Source organism: Lissotriton helveticus, chromosome 4_1, assembly GCF_964261635.1.
Source record: "Lissotriton helveticus chromosome 4_1, aLisHel1.1, whole genome shotgun sequence".
Taxonomy (NCBI): Eukaryota; Metazoa; Chordata; class Amphibia; order Caudata; family Salamandridae; genus Lissotriton; species Lissotriton helveticus.
In genome coordinates, this window is record NC_136063.1 from 593,970,104 (window position 1) to 593,986,156 (window position 16,053).

At 44.9% G+C, this 16,053-nt stretch overlaps 1 pseudogene; it reads right to left on the minus strand.

Annotated features, from left to right (window-relative positions):
- Positions 1 to 632: 632 nt before the first annotated feature.
- On the minus strand, positions 633 to 15,437 carry LOC144828031 (nicotinamide N-methyltransferase-like; annotated as a pseudogene).
- Between the last annotated feature and the right edge of the window lie 616 nt (positions 15,438 to 16,053).

Below are 16,053 nucleotides of genomic sequence, written 5' to 3' on the forward strand. Positions count from 1 at the left end.
CTTCGGCCTGTGTGAGGGTTCTTGTTGTTAGATTGATAATAGTTAAATTGTCTCATTCCATTTCTTGCCACAATTGTTGCGTGTGGCTCTGCTTGGAACTTTTGCCTTTCCGCTTGTACCCGTCCCTCCTTGTTTTTCTTTTTCTTCCTCCGGGGGTCAACTCGCATTGACCTTTTACTATACGACAAGACGAGGGGTACTGCACAAGAGATTAAAGAGGACGCAAACATGTTGAATGTAAATGAACGCCGAGAAGCAGCGCAAGGCATGTTCAAAAAGAAAACTCTGTCAGATAACATGCAGGAGGAGGCGATGAAACCCACCTTTCATTTTCATTTTTCATTTTGGATTAACCCATTCAAAGAAAATCTTGTGCTTGTCTTGCAACATGACCTTCTTCAATGTGGCTATAGTAGACTCTCTGAATTAAGTACCATACTGGGCAGACATTCGGGGGGGGGGGGTACTTCCAGGGTACTAGCAAGCAGCAAGTAGTTCCGAGCTACCCTCTGGAAACCCCTGCTGTAAAGAATATGAACAATCATAAAAAATGTATGGCGGTGACCACCACAACACACATCAATGTATTTAATCTACTTTGGAAATAAAGCAAACAGAACATAGTGTGAGCACTATACTGGGTTCCTACACATTTCTTTTCTTATGTGCACCAAACACCCCTAATCGTTAAGTGCTTTTTTTTTCGCAAACTCCACGTCATAGCACAGTCAGGAAAATGTGGTGTGGTCAACCATGCCAAATGTTTCTTCCAGGACTCCCATCCTCTCTAAATGGCCTCCTATTTTTTTCAAAGATACAGTATTTGTTAGAGCAGCCCTGTAGACACTGAGCTTCGCAGGCGGCTTCCAAACACAGTGATGTCAGAAGACAGTTAGCAGCAGGTAGCACCCGTGGCTTCAGAGAGTTGCTTTTAGTGACACCATATTTTAGAACTTGCTTGAGGGTTTGTCTTAGCTTTTCTTCCTACTCAGAATATTTCTCTGTGAGCCCTGCGAACTCACAAACATGTCTTGCAATTTGACTCAAAACCAAGGTTCCAATCCTGGCTCTTTCTTCCACCATTTTTCGATTTCTTTCCGCTTTTGGTCACAGTAGTCTGTAGCAATACATTCCTTAATAACTTCTTCACAAACTGAGAGTAACTTGTGAATGGTGGGACCAGTCCAAATTTCAATCAGAGTGTCTCCTTTCACAGCACCGGAAGTAAATGTTTCATGCAGCTGTTTAAGCACGCGACATGGGTTTTTTTTCACTGAGACAAGCTCTTCCTTGGTCGCAGTAGTACTTTTCTAGATATGCTCTTGGATTACATTGAGACACTGTGTACAGTAATGTATCATTGCTCAACAGACTCGGGCAATCTGCACAGAGTTGAGTTCTTTACCCTGAGTGTTCTAATGAGATAGTTTGCTCTAATTTAAGTTTGCAGGCTAAGAGACTGCTGAGGCCCTGTCCATAACACCTATGCACTGCTTCAAAGATATTTTGTAGCAGAATCTGAACCCAAGGTTAATTTAGGGCAACATGCATTTAACTAAAACATCTAAGTCAGAAAATCTTGATTAGTACTATTAGTTTGGAATTAAAGGGGCAACAAATCAGTTTGTGGGATACTTCTGTAACCGGGTATGTGGAACATGCAATGTACATTTACATTCATGGCTAAAAGGGCTAGTGAGAAGCCCAAGTAAGGAGGAAACTGGACTAGTCAGCTTCTATGACTCTAGTGAGTTAAATGATAAACCACAGTTAGCAATTCCAAGTTAGATTACTGGTTTTAAAAACCCTACAATCCATGACCAAACTGAACCCCATTCTGGAGTAAAGGTGTAATATAAACCAGTTACTAATGGGCTGTCAGGAAAGAGTGCAAATCAAGAAGGGATGTAGAAAGTTGCTAGTGGCCAATGGAAAGTATGTCTAGCCTGCCAAGTGACCAGCGTACTCAATCAGTGCGCGTTGCCCACTAACTGCATGGATGCTGAATATACCTGCATAGCTCTTAACATTTTAAGACCTTTCTTCAGGTTGGCAGGATCACCAGCATGGGATTTATTTTGGGGCTCACTGGATGGTATTGAGGGGCTGGCATTGAGTGTATTCCAATCCTGAGTCATACAGGGACGAAAGGAATATGTAAGCATGATAATGCGACTCATCAGTTAGGGCAGAGGAAAGGATGAGATACCATAATCGCTGGGAACATAAATTTCGGTGAGGGCACCACTTTCAGTGTACCTATGCACAGACTACTGTCTGCCATATGCTGTGCGTGAGTGCTGCAGAGGAGGTGAGAATCCAGTCTGTGCATTGTGATACAGTTTGGAGATTGACAGTGTAAAGGGACTGTGGAAAAATTTGCAGCAGTGATATGCACCCTTGTGAGTGACTGAGGAGACATTTTAAGGAGTGGCACTTGTCATTAACATTCACACATTGTAACGTGTTATCAACACCCAACAGGAAGTTACCCTGTATTCTTCAATGCTGCATATAATGTAAGAGTAACACAGGCAAAAGCGTCTCACTGTTCATCAGTGGTACACACATCAGACTAAACACTATTAGTAGTTATTTTAACTGACACCAGTTGACTGAACAGCGCTTGGCCAATGTATTTGTTGGCGTATATTTAGCAATTGCCCCTGCCTGTGCACTTCGTTTTTTGGCAAACAGGGGGAGTAAGGTTTTATTCAAACAGTATTGTTAGATTTCAAGTTAGTGAGGCAGTTACCTGCTGTAGTCCAAAGTGTGGATTGAGCCTGTCTGTCTACTAGGAGATTCTGAACAGGAGAAGCTGCTGCCCAGCCCCCACCCCCAGGTCAGCAGACCATTGGCTATTCAGCTACCAGGCAAGTCTTAGCCCTCCTCTCACACCAGCCCAGGCCCCTTAAGACATCAGAGGGTGCTTATGTGAGCTGTTTAAACTGTGTTTTACTAAGGCCTGTGCACTTTGTTTTTTGGCAAGCAGGGGGAGTAAAGTTTTATTCAAACAGTATTGTTAGATTTCAAGTTAGTGATTCCCTTACCTGCTGTAGTCCAAAGTGTGGATTGAGCCTGTCTGTCTCCTAGGAGATTGTGAACAGAAGAAGCAGCTTCCAACTCCCTGGCCAGCAAACCTTGTCTGAGGTTGCAGGGACCTTATATGGTCTGCTAGTGGATGGTACATGTCTACACTGATTGGTGGTTGTATCTGGTGTTTCTATTGGATTAGGGTTAATGTCCTCATTGGTTGGGTATTTGAGGGTTCCGATTGGTTTCTGGGTCTGTGATTCAATCATTGTAGGGTTGGGACTAGGGCTAGGGTTAGAATTTCTATTGGAAGTAGGGACTAGGACTTCTTATGTTATTGATTGTTGGGAGTAGGGTGGGGCTAGGGCTAGGTTTAGACCTTTAATTGGAAGTAGTGATTAGGGCTTCTGGTGTGATTGGTTGCTGGACTAGGTGTGGGACTTAGAGTAGGGTTAGGCTTTCTATTGGAAGTAGGGACTAGGGCTACCTGTGACATTGGTTGCATGGACTTGTTTTGGGACTACTGGTAGGGCTAGGGCCTTTATTGGACATAGGGATCAGGGCTAAGATTAGCTGTGAGGTCCTGGTCTCTTATTGGTTCTAGATTTTAGGGCTAGTGTTGTGATTGGATAGTGTTAGGGCTAGGGACCCCATTGGCTGAAGGGGTCACCTGATTACTAGGGCTATAAAAGGCCAGGGTTAAGGCGTCTCAGCCCGGGCGTTGAGGCGAAGGGTGGAGAGGACAAGGCCAGTTCCCTGTTTGAGCCTGTTAAGGGCGGAGAGGACAAGGGCGGTTCCCTGTTTGAGCCTGTTAAGGGCGGAGAGGACAAGGGCAGTTCCCTTTTTGAGCCTGTTAAGCGCGGAGAGGACAAGGGCAGTTCCCTGTTTGAGCCTGTTCGAGACTGGTCGGGACTAGGGCCAGAAATGCTCCCCTTTTTCTCATTTAGCAATACCCAATCCACTGAGTCCTTCCCTCCAAAACTCCTTTTTACTCATCCAGAAACCTCCTCCTATTGCTAAGACCTAAAAAAAATTTTTTCAAATAATAATATTTCACTCTTTTATCCCTCCATTATCCTTTTCAATCGAAATTAACAGACTAACATGTTCACTTCTCAAATTCCATATTAAACAATACTAATATACTACTCAAATAACTGAATAACATATCCACTACTCAAATTACTTCATATTTTTTACTATACCAATTTTCAACAGTAATCCTTTATGGGTTCTGGAGTGGCGTGCTACTCGCCAGAAAAACGATTCAACACCCATCAGGGGTTACAAGTGCTATATGAATGCAAATCTTTCTTCCCCTTTTATCCCTCCACTATCCTTCTCACTCCAAGTAAATGACTAATATCCACCACTGAAATTACTTCATATTTCACCATATTAATTCACCACTAATCCTTTGTAGGCTTCCTGAATAGCGTGTGTCAACAAGCGCTATATAAATACAAACCTTTGTCCTCCTCTATCCTTCTGCTATCATTCCAAATCCAAATAACTGACTAACCTATCCACCACTTAAAATGTACTTGCATGTTTCACTATACTAATTCAACACTAATCCTCTATGGGTCCCGGAGTAGCGTGCTACTCGCCGAAAAAGCGCTTAGACGCCTCGTCAGGGGTAGTAAGCGCTATATAAATGCAATTACAATACAATTACAATGTGCAAAAGAAAATTAAAAACTAAGTAAAGTTTTATTCTGAGATATATCTTGGGAATGTAAAAATGTAAAATTAAAATTGGCAAAAAATGTCATGGGTTTCACTGATGGGGTTTTTGCACACCTCTGTGCTGGAGCTTTTTCCCAAAACATCTGATTTAGGTTTAAGCTACCTGTCTTTTATTTGCAGGTATCACCTCTGGGGTGCATCAAAACCTACCAAAACCATATATTTTCAACATCTATAGATCATAAGGTTTCGATCACTGAGTACCAGACCACACATGCCCTGCTTGCTTGGCTGGGACAATGCTCTGATCAAGACTTTTATCAGATTTTCCCCCAAAACATGGTCATTTTCTTCAGTTTTCCTCACACAGGAACGGGTCCCTATCAAGGTGCGACCCAAATCTGAGTTCCTCTAGGGTTTCTGAGCATGGGGTTATCAGACATGTGGGTTTTCCTTGGGTCTGAGTAGGGATCCGTACACTAAGAAATGGGAAATGTTTTTTCATGCGAGTAGATTAAGTGGGGGATGTATGAAATATTTGTGCCTGGAATTAGCCAGCACGCAGGGACACCAATCGACCCAGACCCAGACATGTCTGAATAATAGAGATACTATGGAATCCACTGTGATTGGGATGTATGAACTCCAATGCATGTTGTCATCCAGAATTCACAGCAAATTTCAAAGTATTGATTAAAAAAATCATATTTTCTTTACTTTTTTAAAACTTTTTTGTGACAGAAACACTTCAGAACTTCTGGGAAAATGGCAAAAGCCCTACAATCCAGTATGCCAAAAACAGTACCCCACATCTGAGTTGGCCCATTGCACAGGGAAAGTATAAGCCACAATGTTGACCACGTGAAGATCACATTGCCACTGTACTGCCTTTGACATGGGCACTGATATCACCTCTTCCTGTAAGTTACGATCAGGCCCACCCATGTATGTGTGATAAAGTTTTTAGAAGTGCAGGAAGAGTAGGTGGTTGGACTTTTTCTGTTTCCCACAAATTCCCGAACTTTCCATCACAGAAATGTGAGGAAATTGTGTTTATCTTAACCAATATTTTACCTGTCTATGGCATCCTGGTAAGATAAAGTAGTGACATCCACACAAGCCACACCATACAGGACTCTTCCAGGTGTTGGTAGGTTTCTGTTGTTGCCAGACATTAACACACCCATAAACTGTAACTACCCATAACCGGAAAACAACCTATTTCCAAGTTTATTTAATAATACAAACAGTCAATGTAGAGATCACACTTTAATTATATATCAAAACGTTTTAAAAACAACAATGTTATGTTTTGCTGTAACTTTTACCTTACTCATCTAATGGCTGGTACAAAAATACATTCATTGATCACTACTAGTATTAATCTCTGTTGGATATTCCAATCCACTTTCCATACTAGTAGAACCCAAAGACATTAAAGAATGTATTTGCTTATTTGTTGTTAGTTTTCTACACATATCGAAACATTGGCAATGAATTTCCTGTGTTTCAATGCAAAGACCACTCTTTAGAAAATGGTGTTAAATCAGCAAAAAGCCAGATGCATATTTTTTTACTTAGGGAAAGACTCAGCACTCAATTAAATAATTTAGTGATCAATACCTTAATGTCCAGACAGTGCTTTTACTCAAAGAGACAAAATGCTTTACTGCAGTCACACAGCACTCCAGTCCTCGTGGACACTAGGGAAGGTTATTGGATAGTAAATTAACCTATTCCCTATCCTAGAGCGCCCCCCAGAGCAATGTGTTGTAATAGTTTGCGTTGTAATGGTTGCGTTGTAAAGGCTCTGCGATGTAAAAGTTTCGTTGTAAGTGTTGTTCACCATTATGATCTCGCCAAGTGCAAATTCGGACCCATTGCTCTACAGGGAAACGGATGAGTACAGGTCTTTTGGTCCTCTATTTCTGGGCTCTCTCCTCCATGAGACATATGGTTAGGTTTTTGTGATAATGTTTCAGTTTCTCCAGTCGCAGTTACCTTGACAACGTTTTCGTGCACTGTACCATGGTCTTTACAGTCGTGGATAGATCAGTCCATGCTTGCTAACTGCGAGTGAGAATTGGCGGCTGGTGGTGGTTGGCAATTCGGAATCACCCACTGAGAGACACTGTTTTAACCTGGTCCAGGCGATGCTGCTGGGATTGTGTCAAGTATGGGGGTGTTTGCTCCAATGAAGAAGTTGGACAGCACAGGCCCAGGTAAGATGAAGTCTTCGATACGCCTTACTGCCTGGATTCTTGTAGGTCTCTTCTTGGTGGTTCCTCCTCGGGTCAAAAGAAAAGCTCCCTATCCAAACATAGAGCCCACCTTTGTTTCAGGGACACTTTAGCGGAGTCCTATGAAAGACTGCCAGCTGTGGAGTGCCTACTGTCTCAAGGCGCTTTGATTTCAGTTGAGATGACTGCCAACGTGCAATCTCAATTCTTCAGGCACTCCTGCAGTCAGACGTGCTTGCTTTCAAGACAGAGATCAGGGACCACGAGGTCTCCATATCTCACCACACAGCCTGGTAGTGCTGATCTTTCCGTGGGTTGCTGCATGCTGTGTTCTGTTCCTCTTGCCTCAGCTCCTCGCAGTCCTACTTTTCAAGGCAGCATTCTTTTCATACAAAGGAACCCCTCCGCAGTAGTCAGCCAGGTCACTCACTAAAGGCAGGCCTTAAATACCATCTTCTGGCAAATTTGCAGAACATCCAGGTTTCTGTCCCTGAAAAATGGGAGATGGCGAACAATGATCCCAACCACGTAGTGCAAAATAGTTTCTTGGTCTCCAACTGTGTGAGACCCAAGGATTCTGGCAGAGAAATCTTGGCTCCCTGGCTGGTAGCTTCTATCACATGCTTATACTAAATTGGCAGACAGAGGTTATGTATTCCATAAGTCCACTCTGGAACCGGTTTCTGATGTTTGCTGATTGTTTCCAGAGTGGTCAGCCACTGTGTTTGTCTAACAGTGTCAGCACGATTGTGGAGTGTTGTTGGGAGTCTCCTGTCAGGGGAGACTGAACATAAAGGCACAGAAAAGAGTGAGGCTTCCCCACTTCACTATCGGGAATACCACGCTAAGGATGTCAGCTCTAACAATATCCATACACAACTTGTACAATTAGAAAGGACCGGGCCCTTCTGCACTTTTTCTAACAGAGAATTAGACGTTTCAGGCTGATAAACCAGTGTGTAAAGGAGTGTGTAAAAGGTACTCCTGTAGTACTACTTCTGGTACTCCTAAATCATTTTGTATCTCAGCCTATCTAGTCTGTATTTTTACATACACAAGATGCACCTTAAATGTTACTAGGACATCACAAGCTAAGTTAGTTACATACATTTTTGGGGGTAAGTATTGTTAGTACGGTATGAGATGCTTAAGCCTTATGAGAATGACTAATGCCTACAATGTGCCACTAAATTGTTGGTTAGATTGCTCTAACAGCACCGAATCATTACTACTCGTAATGTGAAAATGGCGATCACTTAACAGGCTGGAATGTTTACCTTGTAATTTACTGCATTATAGCTATAGAATCCATTACAGAGCGTGCAGCGGGATTGTTGGCCTGTATTTATAGAGACACTGCTTGTGTGAATTGCTGTCTATGCCGTGTAATGGCTGACCTGTGAAGCACGAGCCGCATTCTGCTATTATTATAGCTGCTGCCTTTCATCAATCTTGGCAATGAGCACTGAGTATTCCTGTCGCCTTTCAACTTGCTGTCAGAGGAGCCGGAGGGGGTTCTAACTATAAGAAGAAAGCACTTACACTCACACGCTTGCTAGTGTTTTCTTCCTGGAGGCCATTACTACACACGTCAAGAACTTCGTATGAGTTACAGTCAGCTTCTTGGTTTCCTATAAATGATATAGAAACCCTAAATTAGTTTATTTAATGGTTGGTGCTTGTGTGAGGGAATAATAGCGACGTACATCCGACGTCCTTGCACTTTGGTCTGGAATGTTGACACACCATACTGGCGTAGGCAGCTGAGCTGCAGATGAATGGAAAGCATTGTTGCCGTCCGCCTTCCTATTGCAAGGGTCACATTCAGTCTCTACTGTGTTTAAATCAGTCACACTTCGCATACAGTGACTTGTAGGCGTATACATACAATGGAAAACAATCTCCGGCGTGCAGACCCGCGGCTGACTAAAGTAACATCCGGCTTTTTGCATCATATATCAGCAAATAAATAAACAGTCAAAGTGTTTCAGAATTTAGGGTCTCTGCAAATTCGCAGTGGTTAACCTGTGTTTCCTAATGTAATGTCTGACATCAGCCGAATATAGGTGCCTCAAAAATGTAAATATGTAAAACCCAACCGGATTATGGGCTGATTAGTGCAGTTTCAATTGTACCCTCTGCACCCAACCACTCGTATTGTTTATTTATTTATTTATTTATAATGTGGTCTCAACCTTCACAATTAAGTGTATAGCACTTCATAGTCGAGACGCTTCTGCTTCGATTAAAATGTTATCTTAAACGCTACACTCTTCCTTGGATTCAGGTCTTTATTGTATCAAACATCTACAAAAAGAAATTACTAGGGGGCGTGGGTTGCCGACCAAGGAAGATGACGGCCTAAGTGGGGAGTTTTTGTCTTGCAACATGCGAGTTTGATGAATTTCTTTACTTAGGCCTCAAACCGGACATCAGACTGCGGCGGGATCTGTCATCTGGTAGAACGAGCTGGCGAGACCGGTGGCTTGTTTGAAGCAAGCAATCGAGATGCTGGCGAGGCCCATCATTGTGTACGTGTACGGCCCCGAGGAAGGGTCAACTGCTGAGACTGCCGCTGACCGCGTGACCCGCAGGGGAGCATGGGCGGGGCAGCGCCTTAGTCCCACCCGGCAAGCTCCAGCCAACTCCGATTGGGCGCCCCTTCCCGCGTCCACCATTCACCGACCAGGGGAGGGCTTGAGGGGCGAACCCCTATTTATACCGCGATGGACGAGGCTCGGCCTCTCTTCATCCCTGTCCACCCGCGGCTCAAGCGCTGTTAATACATTGGAATAGGAGCGAATGCATGTGTGCCATATTTGGGAAGGGGTAATCCATCCACGGAATTCAACTCGGGCACTAAGGGTAAGTCACTAGTGACATGTGGATCACTGCATAGCTCGAAGGGTATACAATCAACCCAGTGGGCCATTATGCCAATAAACAGCCTCATCCAGGACAGTGCAAGAACCTCGTCCGCCCGATGTGTGGTTGCCCTGAGTGTATATACCTCGTGTATCAACTGGTTGGAGCCAGGCAAGTTATACCTGAATGCACAGTGCCAATTTGCCATATACACATGAACATTGCAATTCACGAGTATTCTGCAGGACATAAACACTCCAAAGCACAGGCCAGGACATCTCTCGCAATGGAAAGTAAGTCAGTTCAGGTTGGGACAGAGTGTGCAAGGTGAAGGCTATAGTAACATCTTCACCTGATTTAATTTGACTAACAGCATCTTCCTGGTCACAGTAAAATGTAGCTCCATTCCCAAGAATAATGCTTGGATGTGCAGCTGTTTCTGTAAAAGTATGCACACAATGTGAGTAAAGTTCGCACAACCCTAAGGATTACCATAACCGATCTTGTTCTTTGGCACACTCACTCCGTGAATGGCTTTTAATAAGTTATCGATGGAAAAACTAAAGTGCCCACTTCTCTAACTGAACTGCCATGCCTTATCTTAACGTGAAGGAATATGCTCTATCATGGCATTGCTCTTTGTTTCCAAATCAGAACCAAATCAAAGCTGTCAAAGGTATCACACTAGGTGAACACATCGATTCGGCTGGCACCATCCATATTAAATGGAACTTTTCGGCTTCAAAACTTGGAAAGGCCTCGAGCAATTGTGTCATATTACCCCATGAAACTGGAATGACAATTTGGCTGTCAAATATATCTGTTAGAGCACAGTCTGTCAAGTAATGATCTTGCATTGATTGCCATGACATCCATTGTCATAATTACCACTGCCACTGTGCTCACACAGCAAGGAAATGATTCGGACTACGGGATAACTATCACAATCCCACCACTTTTGCTTCCTGGGACAAACATCACTGGTTTTCCATTAGCATCAAATAAAATCATGCAAATAGTCACTCGCCGATCCCCTGTATCTTATATCCGAGGGAAAACAGCTACCTTATTGCATATTAAGCAAAACAAGGAAAGGTGAACAAATATGATATTCCGAAATAACCTCCTTGCAGTCTACAGAGTGAGAAAGAGTAAGTAACCAGACTCCAGGCAAGCAAAGAAATAGCTTCTGGAAAAGAGTCAGAAAGCGAATACCTGGCGGGGAGGGGTGCAGCGATTTTGGTCACACCGGGGAGGAGGGCCCTGATTGAGGCCATATAGAGGGATTTGACGGCAGTAAGCAATAAGTTGGGAGCCACTGAGCTGTTTTGGTCGAAAATTGTCCCTCGCTGGGCCTGGAGGGGAGCGAGATCGCCGGTTGCGTTAGAGCAGCCTCGCAGGAGGGTCAACAGATCCATGCAGAAGTTTATGGAAAGGAGATACCTGGGGCTCATTAGACATGCACTCCTACAAGAAAAACTGAAGCGTATCATGCGGAAGGCTTTGGTAGCAATGGGCAACAAGTTAGGAGCGGGCGAGCTCCTGTGGTCTGAGGGTGTCCCTCGCAGGGCTAGATCACCGGTAGCAGTAGAACCTTCCCGCAGGATGGTCGACAGATCCATGCAGAAGTTCATGGGAAGAGAGGCCTGGGTTTCATTAGGCAAGTACCAATACAAGAGAAACCTGAAGGGTACTACGATAAGGACAGGGTACGCTTGTCTAGATTGGGAGCGATATATTCCTCCTGGAGGTACAAGAGGCAGTGTACAGCGACAGGTTAAGTAGCTAGGTAGGTGGGGGGCTCTGTCATCGACGGGGGCCTCCTCCAGAGCTGTGGCAGAGTACAGGGCGATCTGGAAGCAGACGGGTACAGTAAGGGTACCTCTGCGGCAGAAGGGTACAGTAAGGGTACCTCTGCCTGGCACAGTAAGGGTGCCTGAGCCAAGGACCAGGAGCCGAAGGAGGTTCCGGGAAACCGCGACAGTGCCCCGTTAGTCCTTCGGGCGGTCGGGGGGCCTGAACCGACCGGGGGTGTGCCACACCGCTCCGCCCTGACAGGGGGGGCGGGAGTATAACGAAGTTGGTAATGTGCTGCACCGTCAGAGCATCGACTCGCCGTGCAAGATGGCTCCTTAGGCATGCAGGACAGCGAGGGGCTGCCTGCTTTGGATCGCCCGTAAGATGACCCACCATAAAACGTCATACGTGTGTTGTATGAAATAAACCTGCAGCAGTTCTTTCCCATAAATATGTCTCCAGAGTTTCATTGGGAGCAATTGTGTTTATGTACAAGCGGGCGGGAGTGAATGGCGGTGTGGGCACTATGTGTGTATCATTGGCGGCATGACGAGTGTCAGTGTGGATGGTCTCCTCAAAGACTTGTGAGGAGGGTATCCCGTGATATTCAGGCCCGGGGCTGCCAGATCCGCTCGCTGGTGCCGCACGGAGAAATAAATGGAGCACACTGCGGCCAGCAGAGGAAGTGCGTCATCTGGCCCTCTGCCTGATGATTGGCCTTGGAGAGCGCATCAACACATTCTTAGTGTGGTGCCTAGAAGACCTAGAGAAGAAAATGAAGAGCAGCTTGAGGATACAGGAAGGGTTCCGGTTTGGACATCTGACAGGTTGTGATTGCACAGATGGAGCAACCATGGGCATCCCATCCATGCTAAGGATCCTACGACCTTGGAGGTCTTGTGCACAGGAATACATACCAAAGAGACCGCGAGTGTACGCACAGATCATACTGCCTGAGGGCACTCCGACACTACTGGTAATAGGTAAAACACCAAAGCTACAGCAATGCTGCCAGAAGGTACTGATTCCTGAGGGAAAAGATGAAGGGTGTAGTATAAGTCCCGTGAATAATTTTCACTTGCTGATTTAAATATTCTGCTGCACCACAGTTTGGTGCTTGGGCAGTGTAAGATATTGGGTTGCTGGCTGAAGGGGTAAAACCCCTACTCAAGCAGAAACCACAATCCTTGTTAGGGGGAAGTCACAAGCAAACGCTAAATTAACATGTGTTCAAACCCCTGGTAGTTTCGCACAGAGCATTCCGGCTAAACTGAGAGCAATGTGTAAAGTATTTGTGCAACATTTCAAACAGAAAGACAGTGAAAACACACCATAAACAGATCACACACCCATTTAGAAGAATAGGGTAACTTTTAATAAATAAAACAAGACCAAAATGATAAAATCCCAATCAGTAGACTAGGAGATATGCAGATTTAAAGATTTCAGTGGAAATACCAACCAAAAGCACAAAGTGTCAACTGTGGATATCTGGTTGCGCCGGACCAAGGCAAAGCCTTCAAGTTCAGGCCGACAGCGATGGCGCATGTGCGGGCTACAGGGACCCAGTTAGATCCGCTGAACAAGAGAACCGTGGGTCTTAATGGCGGAGCATTGAGGGGTCCCGCGCCGAGGATGCATCAAGGAGCTAAGGCAATGCGTCAGTTCTGAGGTTCTGCAGAGCTGTGATGCAAACTCCAACGTTGACGATGCGTTGCACATTTGAGGCAATTCATTGGTTCCAAGGAGCTGTGAGACTGTGATGCGAGAACCTGTGTTGTCATCGAGGCTGCCGCCAATAAGGGATTTGCGATGCAAGGGCCAGCATTGGGAAAGCTTTTTACAGGCAATGGTTATGATGTGGGTTGTGAGGTCAATGCAGAGTTCTTGCACCAGAGAGAACCCCAGAGCAGAGGCGGTGCATCAGTTCTGCTCAGGGTCTGCCATGGAGCAGGTGAGATGCATTGGTTCAGATGGGCTTGCAGATTAACTTCAGGTCCACTTCCTAGGGTTCAGGACTGGGGTGGCACCATTTGGCAGTGTTGAACTCACAGATGGCAGAGTCCAGGTGCTGGGTTCAAGGTTGTTGGAGCCTTCTGTCGCTGAGGCTCTACAACAAGATAGATGGGGTTCCCCGTAGGGATTTAGGATGCTCGCAGCCACAAAAGGGGTATAACAGTACAATAGAATCAACAGAATACCCTGCCAGAGCGTATATCACAGTCCCATAAGGGATCCTTCACTTTAAATAAAAGGTGACAGATGAATATCAGAGCCCAATACACATCACACCATTTTCATTTTGTTCTCTTTAGTTTATTGATTGTTTTGTTCAGATAGAATGGATCATAATCAGATCGCCATGATATATTTAATAAAAAGAGGGGAAATATCTCTCATGGTATAGATATCAAACTTTATACAGTACATACATGTCCCACACACTCCCAGGCAACCATACTAAAGTCACACTTGCTTTCACACTTAATAAAACCAATCACTACCGCAAACATCTATGCATAACACTCATACTGGTACAATCTGGCCTGCAGTGAAGATAAGATGCAGGCCAAAGGTTCTCAGGAACTCTGAGAACCTTTCGCCGCTGTGCAGTTCGATCGGAGCACGCCCTTTTCGGGGACCTGCCGACCAGTTTTCCCGCCAGACGTCCACGCTGGATTTATATGCTGTTTGTTTGTTACCACCTCCCATCTTGGACGGAGCTCGCCAATAGCGGAAATCGCACCGTGAGCTACTGTCATCATTTTTATCTGACCCTATCCCTGAGAAACTCTGCACGCTGCCCTTGTGAATACAGCGAAAAGCCCCCTCCGGTTGATCCCTCCTCAACTCTGGCTGAATTAGAGCGCCGCCTTGAGGTATATGACCCCCTATGATCCCTCATTGGACTCCAATACTGAATTCTAACGTTGATGCTTGGAAGAGTGCCTCTATCAAAGGTGCTTTTTGTGTGTTCCTATCCCTGACCCAACGAAACAGGAGCTCCGGCTGGAGCTATTTGACATTATATACTCTACTATTGAGCACGAATTTTGGAGCAACAAAGACTGCTACTATTAAAGTTTGTGAGTCCCCAACCCCATGGTACATCTCCGCCCTGAATAAGGTGTGGCCTGAATAGGTCCTACACCGAAACGCGCGTTGGCGTGATACCTGTGGATGGCAGAAGTTTAGTCACTGTTAATAACCTTTTCCAACATATTTTGCCTCCACAGCCTGATTTGTGTCTACGCAGTTACATCTTATGTTCACTGCAGGCCAGATTGTACCAGTATGAGTGTTATGCATAGATGTTTGCGGTAGTGATTGGTTTTATTAAGTGTGAAAGCAAGTGTGACTTTAGTATGTTTGCCTGGGAGTGTGTGGGACATGTATGTACTGTATAAAGTTTGATATCTATACCATGAGAGATATTTCCCCTCTTTTTATTAAATATATCATGGCTATCTGATTATGATCCATTCTATCTGAACAAAACAATCAATAAACTAAAGAGAACAAAATGAAAATTGTGTGATGTGTATTGGGCTCTGATATTCATCTGTTACCTTGTATTTAAAGTGAAGGATCCCTTATGGGACTGGGATATACGCTCTGGTAGGGTATTCTGTTGATTCTATTGTACTGTCCCTGAGGCTCTAGTCAGAAGGCCAGTCCACTAGCCCACTAGCCCTTAGAGTCCCTCTGGGGGACCTGCGCTCAATAGATGCAGGTCCAGTCCTTCTCACCCAGGCAGGGAGGCAGAAGGTTAGCACAGCAGGGCCACAGCCCTTCAGAGCAACGGTCAGGCATAGTGGCAGTCCTTTTAGCAGCACAGCAGTTCTTCCTGGCAGAGTATCCACAGGTCCAGAATGTTCTGAAGAGGTTGTGCCTGTGGTCCAATATTTATAGCTGATGCCCTTCCTCTGGAAAGTGAGGGAAGCTTCTTGAAATTCTCTTTGAAAGGCACATGCTTCCTGCCTTCCCTGCACTGGCTCCAGACCAACTACAGGGGGTATGCAGTCCATTGTGTAAGGTCAAGACACAGCCTATTCAAGTGTAAGTAGGGCTGGTCCTAGCTCCACCCTCCATTCTACCAGTTATGGCCTATCCAGGCACACCTAGTGTGTGTGGTTGTTTAGGAGGAATACACAAAGCCCAACTGTCAGCTGCACCCAGTCATGTGACCCAAGGACAGGCTACAGGCTCTAAATGGCTAAGGCAGGAAATGCCAACTTTCTAAACGTTTAATAAAGAGGAGTGTAGGCCCTGAGACAGTAGCCAGGTAGGGCCTGTTTAACAATAATACGAATGAGGGATTACCTGGCTGCTACTTTGTGCATTTGTAATTTTATTTACACATGTGCAGAAAAACAAAATACAGCACTGTATTTTGCTCGGATTTAGTTGTTTATTTAACTTCTTTTTC